Source organism: Anser brachyrhynchus, assembly GCF_964034855.1.
Source record: "Anser brachyrhynchus genome assembly, chromosome: 2".
NCBI lineage: Eukaryota > Metazoa > Chordata > Aves > Anseriformes > Anatidae > Anser > Anser brachyrhynchus.
In genome coordinates this window covers 74,982,088-75,004,877 of record NC_137695.1, presented here as the reverse complement: position 1 = coordinate 75,004,877, position 22,790 = coordinate 74,982,088, and the positions used below count along the sequence as shown (strand labels likewise).

The following is a 22,790-nucleotide window of genomic DNA, read 5'->3' as shown; positions in this document are numbered from 1 at the left end:
TTTAAAAGCTTTCTAAAAAATTCTGAAGGATCATTTATAATTGGAAATCAAAGTAAGAAGAAATTAATCTAAGTGCTTTGAACTATTCGTGCAATGCACATTATATAGAAGTTTTGACTGCTCAGCTACCATCAGCGATGTAACTCCCTTCATGAAATTTAACTTCTTAATCTTCACAACCTAATCTCATTGGTTCGTTCCAAATATTACAGTGATCATAAGGGCTACAGCTGTCTGAAATATTAAATCCCTTATTTATAAAAGCTGGAAGAGCAACATAATAGTTTTATAACACATCAAGGCATAGTATTTTTGCTTTATCACAGTGAATAAAACAAATCAAATGGCCACTGTCCCATACCCACTGTCGCGGTTTAACCCATGAGGCAGCTAAGCACCACCCAGCTGTTTGCTCACTCCCCCATCAACATACACCCTAAGGGGAATGGGGGCGAGAATTGGAAAAATGTAAAACTTGTGGGTTGAGATCAAGATGATATAATAGGACAGCTTAATAGGACAGAAAAGGAATGGACAATAATAATGATAATAATAATAGTATAAATATATATGTATATAAAACAAGTGATGCACAACGCAAATGCTCACCACATTCTAAAAAATGACATAGCCAGCTAAGCTCCCTGTTTACATCTTCACTAGTATGTGAAAGAGGCAGACAACACTTCATTATCCACCTCCAAGATTTCCATAGCTTTGAAATATGAAGCACAAAATATTACTGCTGATTTTGTTGTCTATGGAGGCATTAAAAGTCAAGTACTGTGCTTTCAAACTACTTTCATAAGGGACAATATTTTAGCAGAATGTCTGATAAATGTTTCTTAGGTAATATAATGCATGTGTACGTTTTTTCTCATAAATATGCAAAGAATCATAAATAGATTCTCCCCATTTCACAAGAATGTCAACTCTTCAAAAACATTCTTAGTCCATTTGATAACAAAATGCAGTATCTTGAAAATTGTAATGTAATGTAAAACATCTTGGTGGAATGAGACAACAGTTTCTGTTCATATTTGCAGCTCTAGGTAAGCTTCAAATCTGAGTGCATTTTATTGGCAGTGACTAGTCAGTTATGCAGAAGCAAAAACTACACATGCCTTTCTATATAGTAGAGCGGTGATCTCTACTTTCCACCTTGATATAACAGCACACAACTCTTTGCAGTGAAGTTACAGCTTAAGAAACAATATAAAATACTTTTTATGCCATAAAAGCTGATGTTTCAGTCCTCTATTTGGAGTCTTTAACCATAGTTCTACAGTCAAACAATTAACTTGTGTTGATCTAGAAAACACATAGAAATATATATATATACATGTATGTATGAATAATTACTGTGAATGTGTAGATTTGCACATGTAAGTATATTCAAAAGTTTATTTTTAACCCAAATCATCCCACAGCTTTTTTCATTGCCAAGACAGCATGAAGTACGCCTCTACAGCGCAGAAGTGAAAATGAGCAGCAGGAACCTCAGAGGAGGGCAGTAAAAGTATTGACTGTTAAGTCACTGAAAATTGTAGATGAAAATATACGAAACAGTTTAAAGAGACTGTAAAATACACATGAACAAGCAGCAACTCATCTTCTACTCTAATAGTCTAACAGTCTTTATGTTGTATATCTTAACATGCACAAAATAATAATAAAAAAGACCGCAGATGTCTACAATAAATAGTAAACACTTATCATAAATATTTTTAATTTAATTTAAACTGATATTAAGCAAAGTAGTGAGTGGATTAATTTTATTGTTCTTGGTCCAAACTACGTGTATGATTTTCAGACTAATGGATTTTACTACCTCACTTCTATATAGCGATCAAAAATAATAAATAAAAAAAAGAAAAGCTTTGCCACTTTTTTTTTTTATTTCAACTGTGAATGACCTAGTAATCTAATTTAATTAACAGAATCAGTTGAGATCAAGAAAATATTGCTGTTGTGCATACAGAAGAGGCTACTGTTTCTAAAAGCAATCTGCAGTGAATGCGCTTCGTTAGTGACTTTTACTGAGGGGTTTGATTGCCTTCCAAATTTCAGAAGCATATGTGGAAAAATAAAAGATAATTGATTTTGATCCATTTTGGTTAGAACCATAATTGGTTAACAACTTCTTTCTAAGCCTCTATAACATAAATTATCACAGCAACATGAGCAAAAAGGTATTTCTTTTTGTGGTGTGATTGTAAACATAAAGCCAAAGCAGTTGTTTTGTCTACCTAATGAATAGTGAAAATTACTCTGGTTTACAGTTTAAACCAACTTAGACTTTACATGTTGTTTTTATTGCCACTTAAGTCAGGCATTAATTTGTTCCTGAGAAATTTGCTCAAATGCAAACTGCATTTGCTCACATCAGTTTTACATTCAGTCCACTGGCTCAAGACTGTCTTTGTTTCAGAACACCATTTGGGCATGTATCTAAGTATTACTATAATCAGACACGCCTAAAGTTTTGTTAAAATGCAATGGTGCATTGGCATGCTTTTCAAAATAAGGTCAAAAACAAACAAACAAAACAAACAAACAAAAAAACACCTGAAGACTCATCATTTCCACCTCTTTGGTTTGACTTTCTGCAGAATTTGGGAACTTTGCAGGTTTTGGAAGCAAGGACTTTTTGCTTTCACAGAGTACATTGGTGTCCTGATTTGTATCATTACAGAACGCTATGTTCGAAAGAGACAACTACTACATCATTCATTTTTCTTCTGCTTTGCATTATGTTTACTTATTAAATAATCTTGTTTGCTCTTGATATGGTAGAGAAATAATAGTGTCAGCTTTTCCCTGCACTGCCACCATTAATGAACATTTCCATAACGATAAACTCTGAGGACATGACAGCTTTGCCTGATGTCTTTTCCTTCAGGTCCACTGAGAGAGCTGACTTTGGAAACAGCTTCGGGGACTATTAAAAGCCTTTTTGACTCTCTCCAGAAAGCAAATGAGAAAAAGCTGGCGACTCTTGGGATGAATGCTTAAAGCATTAATTGGAAGGTATCAGTAAAGAAGGTCAGTCCTGACAGGAACAATATACTCATCAACAGATATTTTCAAAGAAAAGTTGGGAAAAAAAAAAATCCACGTGGATCAATGACTTAAAATACCTGCATTTCAGTCATGTCACCATTTCAGACATTTCAGTCATCCTCAAAGATGGAGACTTGGATGGTGTTACAATGAAACAGTTGCGAAAAGCAGTGGGCATACAAAATAATACTAAACTCAGCAACACCCTTTACTGTGAAGAATTCAGAGAAAATACGTGAAAGTGTACGAGTGCCTTTCACTGAGTGGAGGATTGTTCCACATGCTCTAACATTGCAACAGTGCAAAAAGTTTCAACCCATTTTCTATCATCACCTACAACCTGAGCTTACCTCACAAATATGTTGAGTCATCCACAGAGCATGGGGGAGCTCTGCCAAAACTAGAATCAGAGATCCTAGATCCACATTAAAGGACTCACCTCACACCTCTGTACTGGGTACCCGTGGATCAGCAGTGTTGCCGCAGCGCAGGGCGATGGCAGGGCTGCCCCATGCTGGCCCCACCACAGGGCACAGCTGGGCCCAGCAGTTTTGGTCTTTGTCACCTTAAAACTGTATTTTCAATTGTCAATAGATGAAACTAATTTTCCCCAGGTTAAGTCTGTTTTGTCCGAGATGGTAGCTGGTAAGTGATCTCCCTCTCTTTGCCTCAACCCATGAGCTTTTCCATCCTCTTTTGTCCCTGTCCTGCTGAGGAGGGGCAGTGAGAGAGCAGCTGTGTGGGGCTCTGGGAGCCAGTCCAGGTCAGCATCTTTTTTACCTAATAAAAAATACCTAATAAAAGATAATTAATAACTATTTATCATATATAACACTTTGTGAATTGCATTTCTACATTTGGTAAAAGATTTCTCGAGATTTTAGACTGTTTCTCATCTCTTATGTTGGCACCAGGGCTTATACTTTAACATCAGAGTATTAACAAACAGAAGGGGAAACGATACCAGGATTAATTCATATGACTGTGAAAATAGTATTTCTATAGTGTAGGTCAAAGTAGATATGCTTGTCTGTATCTGCATTCTTCTTCTGACCTATGAATAATCATGCAGCACTGAAGACTGAGAAAGCAATGACCTTACTCTGAACTGTGCAACTACTAATTAACTTAGCCAAAATAAATAACTGCTAAGAATCAGCAAAGAAATTTTTAATATTATCATATATATTTTGTAGAGGTGTTCAAACAGAAAAGAGAGCAACTGCATGATTATACAAATTGTGCTTCCTTCGCTTTTTTAAAATTTTGCAGGGCTTCAGAATGTATTGAGAATGAGAGGTTATAAAAAATAAAATATATTACAACAATTGTTTATCATGCTCTAGCAATTGCATCTGATTGGACAGAAAACTGTGACTAACAATGATATTTAAAATTATAAATTTAATTTCTAATGCTAAAAAGAAAACCTTAGTGTATAAAATCAGAACACAGACGGAAAACACTTCAGAGAGGCAATCATCTGTTATCTGAAGTTAAAAGAAAAACAGAAAACAATAACAGCTTAATTTTCATTTCTTCTCAGAAAGGGTAGTCAGGCCTTGGAATGAGTTGCCCAGGGAAGTGGTGGTGTCACCGTCCCTGGGAGTGTTCAAGGAAAGGTTGGACATGGTGCTTAGGGACAAGGTTTAGTGGGTGACATTGGTAGTAGGGGCATGGTTGGATCAGATGACCTTGGAGGTCTTTTCCAACCTTAATGATTCTATGATTCTATGATTCATGCAGGAGCACAGATAAATTTTAAAATAAGGTAGAAGTTGGAGTACATATCCAACACAAATAGTTTCCATCTGTTGTGTTTTAGCCCTGGCAGACAGCTTAGCACCACACAGCCACTTGCTCTCTCTCCTCAGGTGGAATGCGGGAGAGAATTGGAAAGGTAAACATGTGAGAAGTCCTGGGTTGAGATAAAGACAACTTACTAGGTAAAGCAAAAGCCATGCGCGCAAGCAAAGCAAAACAGGGAATTAATTTGCTACTTCCCATTTGCAGGCAGGTGTTCAGACACTTCCAGGAAAGTAGGGCTCATCACATTGGGAAGACAAATGCCATCACCATGAACATCCCCTCCTTCCTTCTTCTTTACCCAAGTTTTTATTGCTGAGCATGACACCATATGGCATGGAATATCTCTTTGGTCAGTTTGCATTACCTGTCCTGTCTGTGTCCCCCCTCAGCCTCTAGCACACCCCCATCCTCCTTGCCTGCCGGGCAGCATCAGGTGTAGAAGAGTCCCTGGTTCTAAGCAAACAACAAAAGAGTCCCTGGCTCTGCAACAACCAAAACCACAAGTGTGCTATCACCACTATCCTCATATCCAAAAATCCAAAGCGCAGCATTGTGTGAGCCTCTACAAAGAAAATTAACTCTGTCCCAGCCAAAATCATGACACCATCTGAAATAATCATAAAAGGCAAATAACTGTTTTTATCACAAATCTGTCTTTATGAAGCATATCTGTTTTCTGATGGAATCATAGAATCACAGAATGGTTTGGGTTGGAAGAGACCTTAAAGATCACCTGGTTGCAACCCCCTGCCATGGCCAGGGACACCTCCCACCAGACCAGGTTCCCCAAAGCCCCATCCAAACTGGCCTTAAACACCTCCAGGGACTGGACATCCTCAGCTTCTCTGGACAACCTGTTCCAGTGCCTCACCACCCCCTGAGTAAAGAATTTCTTCCTTATATCTAATCAAATCTACCCTCGTTTCATTTAAAGCCATTAACCCTTGCCCCACCACTGCACTCCCCTGACAAAGACAGCATGTTGGTGCTTAATAACAGAAATCCTCTTTCTTAAAATACCCATTAGAATAGAATTTCAAATAAAGTTTTTGAACAAACTTCTCCAGAAGTAGCAGTACATGAGAGTCTATGCTTTCAAAGAATGAAAAAGGACAAAAAGGGTGGGGGGGAAGGGAGGAGCGAGTCAGTTTTCTAGTGTAAATGACTGATGAAAAAATGAAAAAAAGTGGAAAGGATAAATCCATATCTATGTAATTTCCTTGAGTCTTCAGAACACCTGATACCATAACTGTATTTCAGTTCACTAAAAAGTTAATGTCATCGACACAGCAACTACTAATTCTGAAATGTAAATGGCTTCAGAATTGTTCATCTGTTGCAATGAGATGCAGCACAATGTGAAAGCCATTCTCACAGTCTTGACCTTAACTGAAACCTTTAGAATGAGTTAAAAAGGTGTAACAATTATGCCTCAGATGTTGATATCAAAGAAGTATAACTTAAAGATTGTTTAGTACATACAAAAAGGCTGTAAGTCTTTTGATCGTTCCCACCTATTTATATGCATCCCTTCATATCAAGCTGGAAAAGCTGGCTGGATTGTTTTATGCTAGTTTCTTTCTTTTCTCTTTTTGGTTGGTATTCTTGAATTTTGTACTCTGTATATTTCTGTTTCAGCTCTTGCATCAGATGACTATCATGCGAGCACAAAATATATGAACTTCCCATGAAACAAATTATTATTGCCAGCTATGCAGTATTTTGACATCATTTCTGTATAGTTCTTTTATTGTTTACAGAGCAAATGAGTACCAGCCACTTGCAAATTAAAGTGTAGGAAAAACATTTGGCACAATTCTGTATGGGTAGAATCTCCTTATAAAGACACAGGACCTAATTTTCTACATGTTTACAAGCAGAAATGGATGTCTTGCTGACTGTTATTAAAGAAAAAAAAAAGCAGAATATGTTAGAATCTTTTTTTATAGAGGAATCATTGCAGTGCATCAAGTAAATAGAATCATAAACTCTATTTCCCTACCATTCTGAATGCTTGTATACTTTACTAAAAAAAAAATAACATCAATAATCTTCCTATCTTAAAAGAAGTAGGGGCTTGAGGGCTGGAATTTGGGAGCATTCTTAGATTATTTCTATTGTATTTGTCAGTTTATAAACCTGGCTGTCCTCTGACATGTGGCCTGTGAATTGAAGGGCATTTATCATTTATCATAAAAATGAACTCACAGATATAATACATTTCTTCTTAAAGATGACATGAATGTGAGGGGATAAATATGCTGAGTGACAGTTAGGGTCTTGAGGTTATTAGTAGGGGGGTGTTAAAACTGTTACTGGTATCTGCCTCCTGCTGCCAAGAGGAGGACAGATTCAAAGGACACTGGTCTTTTCCCCTGCCGTCCTGCCTTGTTTTCACAAGTATGGAAGAACTGGACATCCTTGTATTGAACTTTACCTTCAGCAAGTGGAGTTATCAAGTAGTTTATAGTTCATAACATCATAACATAACATAACATAGTTCATAACATCATAATTTGACAAGCAAAATCAGTAAATACAAGCAAAATCAAGTAAATACAGTAACAGTAACATAAATACAAATAACATAGTAATAATACAGTAACATAGAAAGGTAATAATAGTAATATAGTAATAATACAGTAATATAGTAATAATACAGTAACATAGAAAGGAAAAAAAAATCCTTAGTCTTTAAATGTTGGGGATGGGATGATTGGGGCAGGGCAGTATTTTTCCAGTCAAAATCCTTCCCTCTCCACACTTAGAATTTCATATCTTCAGTGCAAAACAAACTTTAGTTTGCATTGAAGATATGCTATTTCATAACTTTTGAAAGTTCAAAACATTAAAATACTCATTACACAGGAAGGTATTTGGAGACTGTTAATCTAAACATTCAACAAGCATAAATTCTTTGTTGTCATCTGTATTTGTACTGACAGTATGCATAGGACACTGAGTTTTTCCCTGGACCAGCTTGTGAGACTTAACACAGCAGGTCACACATGGAGAGAGGAAACCACTGGCCTCATGGCAGAGGAAATGCTCACACCTGCTATAGGGAAATGTAGCACCTTGCTGCATTCCTCTGAACATGCAGCACAGGACACAGACCTTCCTACCGCTCTGTTATCCCCCAGAGGTAGATGAAGCAGCTCAGCAGATTTGCAGGACGGGCTATGAAACTGCTATGAAACTGCCTATGTGATCACAGATACCACTGTGCATCACACTCCTTGTCTGCGGAAGGCAGAGGCACTGTGGCTGAGGAATGAGGAAGAAGCGTTGCAAGCACAGCATGCAAGAGTGACCAGGTCAATGTCCACCTGGCTCTGCCAATTTTGTGTACCTGGCTGGCTTGTTTGGAGAGCTTGCTGCTGTTTGCACCCCCAGCTTTGTAAAATGAGAACGACAGCAGCTTTCTCCATGCTTTTTCTTGGGGAGTGTGAACAAAAGCTTAAAGTGGCACTATTGGTTCATGAAACTTTGATTCACATGAGTGCACATTTCCAAGTAGTTTTCTTGTCTTAACTACATTAGGATGCCATCCCACAACTTTGCCAGCCAGCTGATGAGACACCCCATGTATGGCAGCCAGTCCACTTGCCTGTTTTCATGAAGAGCCCTCTTGAGTATTTCCAGCAGGTGAGGCTCACTCCAGTTCACACAACAAAGAAGCACCTGCAGGTCTGGGCAGCTGCTGGGGAATGTGATGTCCATCATTCCCCATCCTCCCTCACTTCCTGCAATAAAATCACGGCTGCAAAGGCCATGGTACAAGTACAGGTTCTTCCCACTTAATTCTAAGCACTTAATGGAGCTGTCTAAAGCTCTCTCTTTAAGTCAGAAGAGAAAATTTATACTTCGAAAGATTGATTTCAGTTCACTTAAGATCTGTATTATTTTGCAAAGGGGCTTGTCCTCCTCATTTGGTGGTCTGAACTACGGTACAAAGTCTGGGCCTTTTCTGAATTCTTCTCATGAGTACGCAAGGCAGAAAAACTTGTATTTGTCCAGAGACAGAAAAATTGTATTACATTGCTACAGGAAGATTTTACTAATCCAGTGGTAAAATGATTCTAAACTGCTTTAACACCAAAATATTTTCATATATATACAAGAAATCTTTTTTTTTTTTTCTCAAATGTGAGCATAAATCATACAGGAAGTTATGCAAAACGGAAAAAACATGCAAATAGCATTCTTTGAATTTTTAAATTAAGTGTTATGCTCTGGCGCACACAGCACACACACTGAATGCTTGATGATGCAAAGAGAATTTATATTTAGGTTATATTCCTACAATGACCGTTCGTGTTGCTGATTTCTGTCCATCAGAAAATGACTTGCTGAACTTAAATACCCTGTTACCTGTGTTCTGGTTTGAAAACTTAGTCACATGGGATCAAGTGAAGGATCTCATAATTAGGACTTGACACTAGTTTGACAGCTGGAACATCAAGTGTGAGCACAGCCTAGTTGCTCTGACACTCTAAAATATAAAAATGCTGAGCCACCTGAGAAACCACATGAAAGAAACTCCACTACCCTAAACTGAGTATATTACAAGACTTTGAAGCTCCCAACATAAGCTGATTTGAAATCTCTCCTTGTCTATGATGAAAAAGTACCACTATCAGGCTTTTCATTGGGAAGGTGAAAGTTTCAAGTAAGATCCCTGTTTTACTCTGGGATTACCTCTCTCATATTGTAGCATATCACTTGAACTAAGGTCACAGTTACTATATGTCACAGTTATGACAATCTCCAATCATACGAAAAAAGAAGGAAGGGAAGTAATGTTTGCCTTGCTTACTTCATTAAAGTAGGGTATTCTAATTAAGCAAATACACAAAGTAGAGAAGCTTAACTCATTCCTTGAGACCATAAACACTCTAAGATGTGTCCTTAAAAATTCAAATCCCCGTTTTGACTAATTGGGTTGATTTTACATTATTATATATTTATTGTTAAGAAAAAAGACCTTTACGTTAAACTAATAATTTCTGATTGCATTAAATTGGCAAGCCAAAGAACTCTATACTATTTCAACAATAAGCAATTTTTCCCCACATTTCCCATTGTTTATGATGGACAGTCATAGAGTGATAGCATAGTTCAGTCTGCAAGGCACCTGTGGAGGTCATGTTGCCCAACACCCCACTTGAAGCAAGGCCAGTTTCAGCAGGCTGGCTCAGGACTTTGTCAAGTAGAGTCTTGAAGATCTTCAAAGACAGAGATTTTACAATCTCTCCAAACAACCTCTTCTAAAGTTCAACCTAAGTTATCAAGTGAAGTAAATACATTGAAAAGTATTCCTTAGAGTCAGAACTACCAGTACACACCAAGCACATCATTACCCCAGCATGACTTCTTTTCTTCCTGTTGTCTCAGTCAAAAATGAGAAATCAACTATATCTACAAATTTCATTTATGTACATTCAAAGAATAGTGTTCAAATTATACCTTTGTATATAAATACACATATCAATTTACAGAGTGTTTTCTGGAATGCAAGCTAAAAAGTTTACAATGGAAAGAGAGATGGAGGGAAAGGGAAAGTATGTGGAGTCTGAATAATTGTTCTTCCCTCTTTTCCCACCATCATCCCAATCTTAAGAGGATCGTGGAGTGCAAGGGGATACAAGATGTCCCCGAGCCTAAACTTGGTTCTGTGAAGAAAATCTGATGACTAATGGCTGCAGAAGAACCATTCCTCTTTAGAGATGACTGTAAAGGACCTAGTGATTTTCTAGCCAGTTCTTACATGCAAAAAGAAATTTTTATAGCTAACTGAACTGAAACTCCGATAAACAGGATCCTTGTCTTTTTAGTTCTCATCATTAGTGTCTTTATGAACCTTTTGTAGAGGTTTCTATCTCTACAAAACTATGCTGGGTATTCTGAGTCTTGGAAACAATTGCCTGTAACTGTTGGAGTGAGAAGAGGAAGATGGCAATTCACAAAAAATGGATTCTAAGATGGACTAGAAATGTTTAGTTTCCCACAGCATCATTCCAGTGTGAAGAAGAGTCTTCTGGTGAGCACCAAGAGCCAGGAAAGTGCTGGCACAAGCCATGTGGAATGTAGCAAGGAGCACACTCATATCCTAATGCTGTACCAAAAAGCTCAAAATGGCCTGACGATGAGCTGTCCACAACTGCAGTATTGTTTTATTGTCAGTATGTTTTCTAGGACAGTTATAGCTTGTACCATTTATCACTCTCCCAGACGGGCCTACTACCTGTTAATACTCTGCTACTGCAGACCTCTTGGTCTCTTGGGACCCCCATCCCTGTTTCTTTCTTCACTCATAATTCTTGTGTTTCTTTCTATTTTTCCTGAGAACTTACCATCGTCTGTGTTTATCCCATCAGCCCTCTCCTGTTGCTAGAGGTGAGGCAATGATGGACAAAATATTCTCTTCGTATGCTGGGAAATGGCAGATGTGACAGAAATAACTAGAAATAGCCTACTGGCTGCTTTCCTAGTGGATGCTACAATTATCCTTCATGTCACATTGTATCCAACAAAAGCTCATGAACTTCCACTTTTTGGAGCCCAAAGGGAAGCTTTACATAGAGGTAGACCAGTGTGAACTCATAAGAGAAAATAAAATATTGATGGGTGTAATGCATGGTGCACAAAGCTAAGCAAGTCCCTATAAGCCTGTAAGAGCACCAGCTAAGTCAGCATCCAGCTAGCGTTCAGCATTTCCCACTTGCTGGATGAAAAAATCAGATGTGACAAATGTGCTTTGTTCACTGTACTGAGCATCATTTAGAGAAGTCCATCCTTCTGAACAAAAATTACCTCTCTCCTGCCATACCTGAATACGGCTCCTATAGAAATGGTTTCTTGCTCTGCACAACTGGTTCCCCTGAGCAGATATTGAACTGTGCAGTCTGTTATGGTAACTTATTCTAAGCTGGTCTCTGCATGAAGCAACTGATGTTTCCTCTATTTTTTATTCTGAAACTGCTTTTATTTGCATTTGTATTACTTTTCCAGGACCGGACTGTTTACTATTGCTGCTTTAATTCTGAATTGGAAATCACAAGATTTCAGTGATGTTTTTTACTATACAACAGAGGAAACCTTCCCGTTTGATTCCAGGTAGTATTGCAATAGCACAAAATGCCAACAAGATAAGACGGAGAATTGAGCTACTTAACTACAGGCAGGATATTCTCTTTATCTGATTTTGGTCTTTATATTAGCTCAACAGAAGTCTAGAAAAATCAGTTTAACCTATGACATTTTACTTAATACTTGCCATTTCATAAATTTGTGCAAAGAATTCAGAATAAAGTTCATATACTTCCTCTGCTAGGTGGCTTTGTGACCAATGAATAGAAAGGCCAATAGGAACTTCTATTAAAATGTTGATAATTACGTCTTCTAATAGCGCTGGCTTCTCTCCAAAGCTTGCATTTAGTCTAGATGAGAAAAGAACACATAAAATCAGAGAGATTTTAGATCAGTAATATTTTGCAGAATTTGATCTCTGTTCTGAAAGACTCGTGTAAAACCAAGCTGTAAGTGGGAATCTGCTATAATCTTCTCAGCTATAACGACAGGGGTAATTATAGTTAAATACCAATGAAAGAATGTTTATAAAACATTATTCTCTTGACGGAGGAAACGTGATAGAGTAACAGAAAAGGTATTATGAACTTGGCTTGCCAGCTGTTAGGAAGTACCACTATCAATCTTCCACTACGAATCTGTTGTATGCTTTGAGAGGCAGGAATTATCCCCCAAAATAAAGCAAGGAGAATGTGTAATAATCACACTAATAAAGGCCACTGAGGGGGCAAGTCTGCATGAGATACTTAGTATGGTAACATGCTGGCTAATATAAATTACTCTATACTGCAGTAGAGTTGAAAAAAAAAAAAAGATCATGTACTTTTAAATATGGGGGGACCTTAAAGTTTTTTGAGATAATCTGTGGGGGACAATACTTTTCTGGCAATGTGTGGAAAGGAAATAGTCTACAGCAGGCATAACTAATTTTTTCAAAGATGTCTGAATTTCCTCTTTCATCACGATCTAAGTATCCAGGTGTAAAGTTAGAACTTTATATATTCTTTTGTCCAAACCCACAAGCTCAGACACATTTAGCCTCGTTGATTTAACATTATAAATGCTACCACCTACACTCCCTCTCCATCAGAAATTTACTGCAGCATAGTTGGTGGAGTCAAATCGTGCTAGCTCGTCAGCTGCTGCAGCTTACACTCAATGCATTCACCTAAACCACTCTCTTTGTCAGCTTTCACTAGCACAGTGGAGAGTGAGCTGTAACAGAAGTGAACGTGTTGCAGTACAAGCAAATGTGAGCCTTAAAACTCGTTCCTCAGCAGTTCCTGCTATTTTACTGCCGTATGAGCTGAGGCATTAGCTCCTTAGCTTTTCCCGCTGCAACTACGGGGCACAGTAGCAGGTCAGGGCAACATCATAAAGTCTGCAACATTTCAAAGCACCGTGGCTAAATCCCTCACATGAAGTGAGTCTTGGAGGCCAAGCTTTCTTATGGACCAGCTGCGTCTACTTCATACCAGTGTTTTGAACTGCCCTCGTTTTTAACTCTTTATTCCTTTCCTTCCTCCAATTTTTGGCATTTAAAATCTAACAACCAGAAAAAGTAAGTTATTTATTATCTTGGTCAGTTTGGGAATAAAGGAAAGATACTTTATTCTTTCTATCTGATACTCATTTAAATTTATGAACCTATCTCAATTTCATTCTGCTAGAGCAACTCATCAGTACAAAGATTTTAGAATCCAATCTTTTATTGATTGTTGATAATAAATGAGCTAGAACCGAATTCAGCATGATCTGCCTATGTTCGTATTAACTCAAAAAAAATCAGTGCTATACTTATTTTTGTAGAGGTGAATTGAAAGAATTAGTGTTCAAACATTATATATAATCTTCCCTTTGGTTTCTTAAAAATAAAAAATAAAAAAAGAGATCCACTTTTCTAGCTACAAAGCAGTTGCCTTTTAACAGCCTAAGCCTTAACTATTCTAGCTGTTGGTTTAATTTATTGTTGCGCTTTCTCATTTTGTCTGCTTTTTCAGTTTTACTACTCAATAACTGTAATTATATGACCCTCATTATATTTAATTGCTTATAATGTCTATGAATTTTATTTATTACTGATTCTTTTTTTAAAGGCTATTATATGTTTCAAATCAGTGTCTGAAGGGGTGCAAGACACGGACTCCTGATGGCTCTTGAACAGGAGATGTTTATTGCCCTTTTTCACTACTACATATACTTTCCCCGTAGCCCCACGCGCTGTCCACGCGCCCGAATCTGTCTTACAATTGGTGAGAGACCCTCAGACACGCGCCTCGAGCCAGCCAGCAATTGGCCACTCCCCAAAGTTCATCTTTAGCACTGTAGCCAATTTACTTTATCTCGACCTTGCTCAAGTTTTTGGTTCTACCGCTGTTTTCCTCATCATCTCTAATTCAGGGACATGTGAAACAGTGCAAAGCTCCCTGCGAATTCCTTTCCCACAAGTGTCTGGACTTAAGTAATAAAACTCCTTTTAATTTGAAGTTTCTACTTCCTTTCTGTTCCTTTTTTTTTTTTTCTTTTTAACTATATGTATGTAGAAAACCCATTCCTATTCCCCTATATCCTTATAGTTACGATATTTTTGCCCTGGTCACATTATTCTCTATTTTCTTGGGTGCTGGATTTTCTTTATTTTCTGGCCTGGCTCTTTTTGTCTTCCACAAACCTTATGGCAAAATAAGTGAAATGGCTCAGAACTTGACGATTTTCTCTATGTTAACATTCGGTCCAGGAATTATATACTTTTGAAAGCCTTCTCAAGATACAGAATTTGCCTTGTAATCTGAATAGAGAGAGGCATAATTGTGAGTTAAAAAGGCATGAAGCCCATTGCTGTAAATTACTTTATTGAAATCCTAACCAAACCTAACTTGACATTTTTTTCAACTCTGCCAAGTGTTCCTCTGTATAGACTGTGGATGGGAAAGAGGGAAAGAATAGGAATACATGACATTCATAGTTACAGACTGCTTGTCTAATCTACTGAAATTTAAAACCATTTCTGAAACAACAGCCAGATCCCCAGTTGGATTTGTCATTGTTGCTTTGACAGGAAGCAATACCTGTTCCCACTGTCACAGGGAAATAACAAAGCCTACTGCTGGAAGAAGGGCCACATCTCAACATAAAATTGAAATTTAGAGCTGAGAACAATACATTAAACAATGATACTGCAGGTGACTGGTCACATGTAAAAGCCCATTAATTAAAAACTGATAGCAAATAACATTTAAATTTTGCTATACATTTTCCATATGGTTCAATGACTCTTAGATAAATTTATTTAGTAACTAGTTTTTGATTATCTTACATTTCTCTCTCAGAGAAAATAGAAAAGATCTTTCTGAAGGACTGGCAACACTTTAACATCCTGGAATTTTATATGGGTAATTGTAAACATGGTTTTAATTCACATGATAAGGTTTTCTCCAAGAATCTAAATGTCAATGGACCTCAATGACTTACTCATGCAGCAGTAATGTACATTGCATGCTAAGACAAATGGAATGATAAAGTAAATAGTTGAATCTCATTGTAATGAAAAGACTCAAATTCTGTTGTCTGATAAATCAATGCCAACTCAAAGTCAGTTGAATGATCCAGAATTTGTCCCTGAATAAAGCAGAACCTGATTTTATCTTCTGAAATTGTGACTGAAGCATAGGGAACTTCCAGAAGTTTAACAACAGACTAGATTTAACATCCTTTGACTGCAGTTCATACCTTCAACTTCTCCCATGGCTATTAATTCCCAGGAAATTGTCCGTGCTTCAATCACAGTTGTTTGTGTAATCAAGTTCTTTAAATGGCTTGAGACAATTTTAAACTCAAAAGATGATGTCTTAATCAAAAGTATTTGAGGCTAAAAATGTTTTTCATCACCTCTATGTGCAGTGAAGGAGTGTTAAGGTTTTTTTGCCCAAAGTGGCACCAAAAATTCTACAACACACTCACACTCCAAACAAACTGGCACAGGGCTCTAACTATTTGCCCTCCTACTTTGTTCATAATTTCTACTTGTCTGAGGTAGCTCTCCTCATCACTGGAATATGTAGCCCTGCTTCTGTAACAGACTGAATCAAATTGTGGGGCTTAAACAATGACCCCACAGGTCCCTCACTTAGTTTAATATTATAAACCAGAGAACTTAACTTTCTAAATGGAAAACTTCTACTTTGCTGCCTTTACATGTGTTCTTTATTGTAGAACCATCTCTCAGCTTTCACATTGAGATGTCAAAGCTTCATACCAAAGGAACAATGAGAATTTGTTCTGATATCAAATTACACCATGAAGAGCACATAGGAAAACTACCCTGTTCAAATAATATTGCACTGACTTACAAAAGATTCTGATCTGCTGCAATTCTAATGACATGTGAATTTCTCCAGAAAACAAACAAACAAACAAAAAGTGAATCAGCACTGAATCCCATCAGAATATAAAAACATAATGGGAAGAGACAAAAAGTTCCAATTAAATTCTGATTTTTACTTGCCTTTCTGTTTTTACTATAGTCCCTTATGACACAAGCTCTTTGGGTCATCAGGTTGTTATTCTTCATACATAAAGCACATTTAAATCAGACTGACATAAAAAACAGGAAACTCAAATAAAATGCCTGGTGTTCATCAAAGAAACCAACTACCCTTCTTCCATTGTGCCTTTGGATTCCAAAATTAGCTTTACAAAAACAAGAAGAACGTGCTTACTACTTTCTGCAACTATAACACTATCAAAAGGGTGAGAAACAAAACTTCTCTGTTATCTACCTGATACCAGTAGTTTCCTTCCACTGTAGAGGAACATCTGTCAGGAGGTGTACAAGCGACAGTAGAAACTGTAGAGAAAGTCACCAGGAATCTCTGAAAGGAAAGATATAAAGGTTATGAGATCTCAAATCCTAGTGACAAATATAATTTTGGGAACAGTCTGCAGAGACAGAAACAACTCTAAAAGGCAAGAAAGACCAATCTAAAAGGTTGTGACTGTTCTTCATCCCTTATCTGGTGATCCAGTGACTCACTAATTGAGATCTCCTACTGTTTTAACTAAAACAGTGGTAATAGTAGAGATAAATTAATGGAGAGACCTTCTGGGGTCAATGATAGACACTTCTCTCTTTATGCTGGTACAAATGGGCTGAAAACCATACTTGAAACCCAGGAAAAGCGAAGTATGTTTCCCCAATTCTTTTGACAGGACCTGTTTCTCCATTTGCACACTCCAGTATCAAGGGATTAAAACCAGGAAAACATGTTTACATTTCCCCATTAGATAGATATCAAAGGTCACTTTGTCTTTCTTCAGTTTTCCTCTCAGTGCGAACAGTGTTTAAAGACCCAAAGCCCTTTGAATGAGCCCTGCTGCTTCATGCCCACTTGTCCAGGGCTGGCACAGTCCAAAACACAAAGAATTTTGTTTCCAGCCTTTCAGTCAAGTACTGCTTACGGCAGGGCTTCTAGCATCTACACATGACTACATGCTCATAAACTCAAAGCCATATAATAGCCCCTGATACGAGCCTCTTGCTAGGTCACTGATCCCTGTAGATTCATACCAAGATGACTTGTCACTGCATTAAATCTTCAGATATATTTCCACTGAATGAACACCCTTCTCATTTCCCCTTAACTTCGCTTTGCTATCAAACCATGCTAGATTGTCACTGTGGCCAAGGTGACCTTTTATTGAAAGTACACTTGGGAAAGTTTTCTCTCTTCATTTTTTTTTCCCATGGATTTACTATCCTGAAACTCTAAACTCCATTGTTTTTTATTATGTACCCTTATTATAATTGAGGCCCTGGTCATTTTTTTCTGTTTGTACCAGCAGAGATTTTCCACCTCTGTGAAAGTTTAGTAGCTCCAGAAATTTTCAGGTAGGATTTTCTGGGGCATTTTCACTCTTCACTATGAGTAGACACTGCTAATTCAGCTCCCCACTTTAACAATTTAAGTTTTAGGACACAGTGATTTTAGTTGTGGTATCTCTGGGCTCATGTTTCAGCTTTTTTGATCAAAGTGTTCTTTCTGCATATCAGATACACTTCATGCACATTTCATCCTTTTATTTATTTTTTATTTTTTTAGAGTAAGAAAATGTATGACCTTTTCACATGAAAATGTAAATTCCTTCAAAACTCAACAGGCTTAGGACACAGCATAAATAAGAAAAAAAATATATCCTTTTTTAATCTTTATATGACATTTTCACTTTCTTGTTTAGGCAAGTGAGAATTGTTGGATCTTCTGACCATATGGGGCTTATACATAGTAAATAATATTTTTATACAAAATAGCCCCAATAAATTCTGAATAACAAACAAGTATGCAAAAATTCAGTTTGCTTTTGAACATCACAAATGTAACTTGACCTTATTTCCGTCAGTGGTATTTTTGCCATCCATTTATAAGTTGTTCTTTCTTCACAGTCAAGGAATAAGAAAAAGGTTCATGTTCACCAGACAGACTCAATAATCAGGAATAGACTTTAAATAACAAATATGCTAATAACACAGTGGAGATATACGCGATCAGCATTATGGAGTCTAAAGAGTAAAAGCTAGAAAGACGTTGGGAAGCAAAGAAAAATTGAATGTTATTAGTTTTTGTTTTGTTTTGTTTTGTTTCAAAAAGAGGACCAACTAGGGAGAAAAAAATAGATGAGCCATGAAGAAAATTCACCAACTTTTTTTTTTTTTTTTTTTTTTTTTAAGAGAGAGAGGAGGAATTTTCTGGCAGCATCGGTTTTATAAGCCAGTTATGAGTGTTCAGGCAACATAACAAATTAATATTAGCAGGGCAGTGTAGGAGTTGTTTACACTTATCCAGAAAGCATGCTGATTGTTTTCATTTTGCTTCTGCCATACAAGTATCATTTGAAGGAACAAGAAAGAATAGTCAGCAGAGAGCATCAGTATTAAAAAACACTTTAAAATAACATTATCTTAATTAAGAGAAGAATGGAAACATCAGAAACAAATCTGATCTAGTCAGAAAGATCTTTCTAGCTAAGAAGTGTCTGCTCCATCGAGCACAGTCTGCAGTATTGCATTGCTTTCATTTAGGGATATATTGTGGCTAGTGCAAAACCTTCTGGTCCTGATCCAGAAGAGTTGTTCACGTACAAATGTTCACATGTTTAAGCATGTGGATAGTTGCAATGGGATTATTAGCCATTTACTTTTAAGCTTAGATGTAAATGTTTTCCTTGGCTGGAGTCTAGCTCTGTGCAAACAGCAAGCTTTTATTGCCTTTGAAAGCAGCACACACACCAATATACAGGCTGCTGGACTGGACCTTAGGAGACCAAAACCTCCGCTGTGCTGTGCAGTCTTATGACCCTCAACTTGGAGCATCTGTTTTCCCACCTATTTTACTTGAACTGCAAACCTTTGGGGCAAGGTGCATTTCACAACATGCACTTATCCATTAGATTGTAGAAGGGGACTCTGAGCTTAGTGTGGGTCTCTGTAGAAGTAAATTAACACAAGAATATGAGCCTTACGTAGACACTAATTATTAAAAAATTAGGATTTTGAAACTTGAGGGAAAAATTAAGTGACTGGGCTTTATTTTCAGATATGCCAAGCATACATAGCTCGGCTAAAGATGATGGAATTCATAAACGCCTTCTGCAAACCAGTCTCGTTTTTGCCTCAGAGTCATGCAAATTTCCTTTCTGTTCTGCCTGAAGTCAGTATCTGCTTCATTTATAATAAAGTTTCTAACTTATAAATAAAATATAAAAACCTGTCAAGGTAATACTTACATAGCAGCAAAATGTAATTTTTTAGCAGATCTACTCTTTAAACAGGTATTAATTTCTGAGGGCCCTGGGGTTTTTATGAATTATATTCAGGTGTAATGCATGGAAAGTATATTCATTTATCATAGCAGTATTCTGTTTCTTTTCTTCTTTAAGGCATTAGACGTACTCATTTAACAAGTTTCTTTCATAATTATTCATTTACTGATACTAGTGAAATTTTATAACCACGTCATCGACAGAAATACACTCTTTTTAAATGGTTATTTTCTGTAAAACATGTTCATCTCAGGGGGTCCATGCTGGAAAAATACCTTACAGATGGTATGTGACTAATGATACTCCCAGAGAACCAGCCTTGGACTCCTATTTCACTACACAGACAAAGATGAGCAAAACAAATTACATGGTAACAGAAGGACATGTAGCTCTTGTCAGACTACAGACCCGCGGACAGCAAGGCTGCAGTGGTTATCTCCAAGTGTCACCTGCTGGCTTTTAGCTGACCTCTCCACAGAGCAGCTGAGCAACGGCATGCACAGGGCATGGTTGCTCTGTCCACTGCTCTGAAGCTTGACAGATCACAGCCCAGCTGCAAGCAGACAGCAACCTGCCGGGTGTTATCACACTGAGAGATGTGCACCTCTTGTTAGGATCTGAGGTACTGCAACCATCAGAAATGTTCTAACAAACGGTTTGTTATTTTATTAGCCAGAACATGATCAACAACGGTAACAGACACTTTGAATTTACATCCCTTATTCAATGAGTTAAGTGTTGCACAGCTCTAAGGGAACCAGAACTGCCACTTCTCCATGACAAACTTTTACCACTGAGAATGCAGTGCAGAGTGAAGGATCAGCACATTCTGCAACAGAGCTAGTAAACAGAAAGATTTTAATACAGAAGATTCAGAGTAAGTGAAAGATTCCAGGGATGAAGGCAAAACTTTGTTCAACTTTCAAGGCTGAACTAGATCTTCTGCAATGTGAACACATTGGTCAATGATAACCTAAGAGAATCAATTAGAGAATGAGGACAGATCACACTATAAAATCATAGAATATCCCGAGTTGGAAAGGACCCATAAGGATCATCAAGTCCAACTCCTGGCACCACACAGGTCTACCCAAAAGTTTAGACCATGTGACTAAGTGCACAGTCCAATCGCTTCTTAAATTCAGACAGGCTTGGTGCAGTGACTACTTCACTGGGGAGCCTGCTCCAGTGTGTAACCACCCTCTCGGTGAAGAACCTCTTCCTGGTGTCCAGCCCAAACTTCTCCTGCCTCAGCTTAACACCGTTCCCACGGGTCCTATCGCTGGTGTTTACGGAGAATAGGTCACCTGCCCCTCCACTCCCCCTCGCGAGGAAATTGTAGACTGCGATGAGGTCCCCTCTCAGCCTCCTCTTCTCCAGGCTGAACAGGCCCAGTGACCTCAGCCGTGCTTTCAGCACCTTCTGTCTGAAGGTGCTTCAGATAGAGATGCTTTCTCACTAAAATGCTTAACATTGACTTTGGTTTTACTGCTGCCCTGAAGAACTTCAACTTCAAGCATGTACTTACATCTGTTAAGGCCTTTGGATACTAACAACTGTATCTGTTCCTGTTTTCTTCAGATAAGAAAAAATCAAAGAATTTTGACCCAATTCCAAACTGAGATATACAAATAAAAAGTAGCTATTGGCGAGGTAAAGTGAATGATTAGGAATCTGACATTATAGACCTTCCTCATTAAAACAGTATTTATCAAGAAAATTAATGTTTTAGTCTTTTGTGTGTGTGTTCATGACAGCAGATTGCTTTCAGAGATGCATATCAAAAAGCATATATAAATTTGATCATTTCTTTGAATTTTTTGATGTTGAATGTTGTGGTTTAACCCGGTCGGCAGCTAAACACCACCCTCCCGCTCACCCTCCCCCCTCCCTCTCTGGGATGGGGGAGAGAAACGAGAAAGTGAAGCCTGTGAGTTGAGATAGAGACAGTTTATTAGGACAGAAAATAAAATAATAATAATAATAATAAATAATAATAATAATAATAATAAATGTGTACAAAACAAGTGATGCACAATGCAATTGCTCACCACCCGCTGACTGATGCCCAGCCTATCCCCGAGCAGCTGGCCCCCCACCCCGGCCAGCCACCCCTATATATTGTTTAGCATGACGTCAGATGGTATGGAATACCCCTTTGGCCAGTTTGGCTCAGCTGTCCTGGGTCTGTCCCCTCCCAGCTCCTGCTGCACTCCTAGCCTGCTCGCTGGCAGGACAGAGCGAGAAGCTGAAAAGTCCTTGGCCTGGTGTAAACACTGCTCTGCAACAATTAAAATGTCAGTGTGTTATCAACATTATTCTCATCCTAAATCCAAAACATAGCACCCTACCAGCTACTAGGAGGAAAATTAGCTCTATACTCGCTAAAACCAGGACATTGAATTACCTACATATCACATTTTTCCAACCTATTTCTAATTTTTAAGTATGCTACGTTAAATGTGTGGTGGTGGCTGTGGTGGTGGTGTTTAAATTCGGCTGTACTTAATATCAATGAAAAAGCTATCTTCTTTATTAGAAATCTCCAAACACGGGTGCATAAAAGGTCATCCACAACTTTTTCACTCATTTAGCTGGGACAGTGCTGCAGCAATCACTGGTGCAGCAGGCAACTATGTTCACCTTTTCCACACTGATCTGATCTCTCATGCATATATCCATTAAGGTCTTCTGCAATAACATATATTGATATCCAGATGACAGACTTATCAAGGCTGATGCTGCCAAATCCAGTGCACACCAATCATGCATCAGCCCACAAAGAGATTCGGAGTGCTTACAAGGGTGAGGAGTATATCTTCAAAGCTGAACACTGCTACTGCCAATTGCTTGTTTTTGGAGCTTAAGTTTTCTCTGTAAACTGTCTGCTGGCCCACAATACTGGCCTGTCTATACATGGAAATAACTGCTGCTGTTAACATGAGAAAGGTAGATGGGACAGTGAAGAGGCCTGGATAAAATTATTCTAAAACTGAGGAACTGACCCCCTG

The 22,790-nt window shown here is 37.9% G+C and overlaps 1 protein-coding gene across 5 annotated transcripts in view; it reads right to left on the bottom strand.

Annotated features, from left to right (window-relative positions):
* Nucleotides 1-22,790, bottom strand: part of LOC308189761 (uncharacterized protein) — a 595,077-nt gene that overhangs the window by 215,581 nt on the left and 356,706 nt on the right. For all 5 annotated transcript variants that reach the window (XR_013946580.1, XR_013946581.1, XR_013946582.1 and 2 more), the window contains exon 4: nucleotides 16,743-16,835. The gene's annotated coding sequence lies outside the window, so the exon portion shown is untranslated. The remainder of the gene's footprint in view (nucleotides 1-16,742; nucleotides 16,836-22,790) is intronic.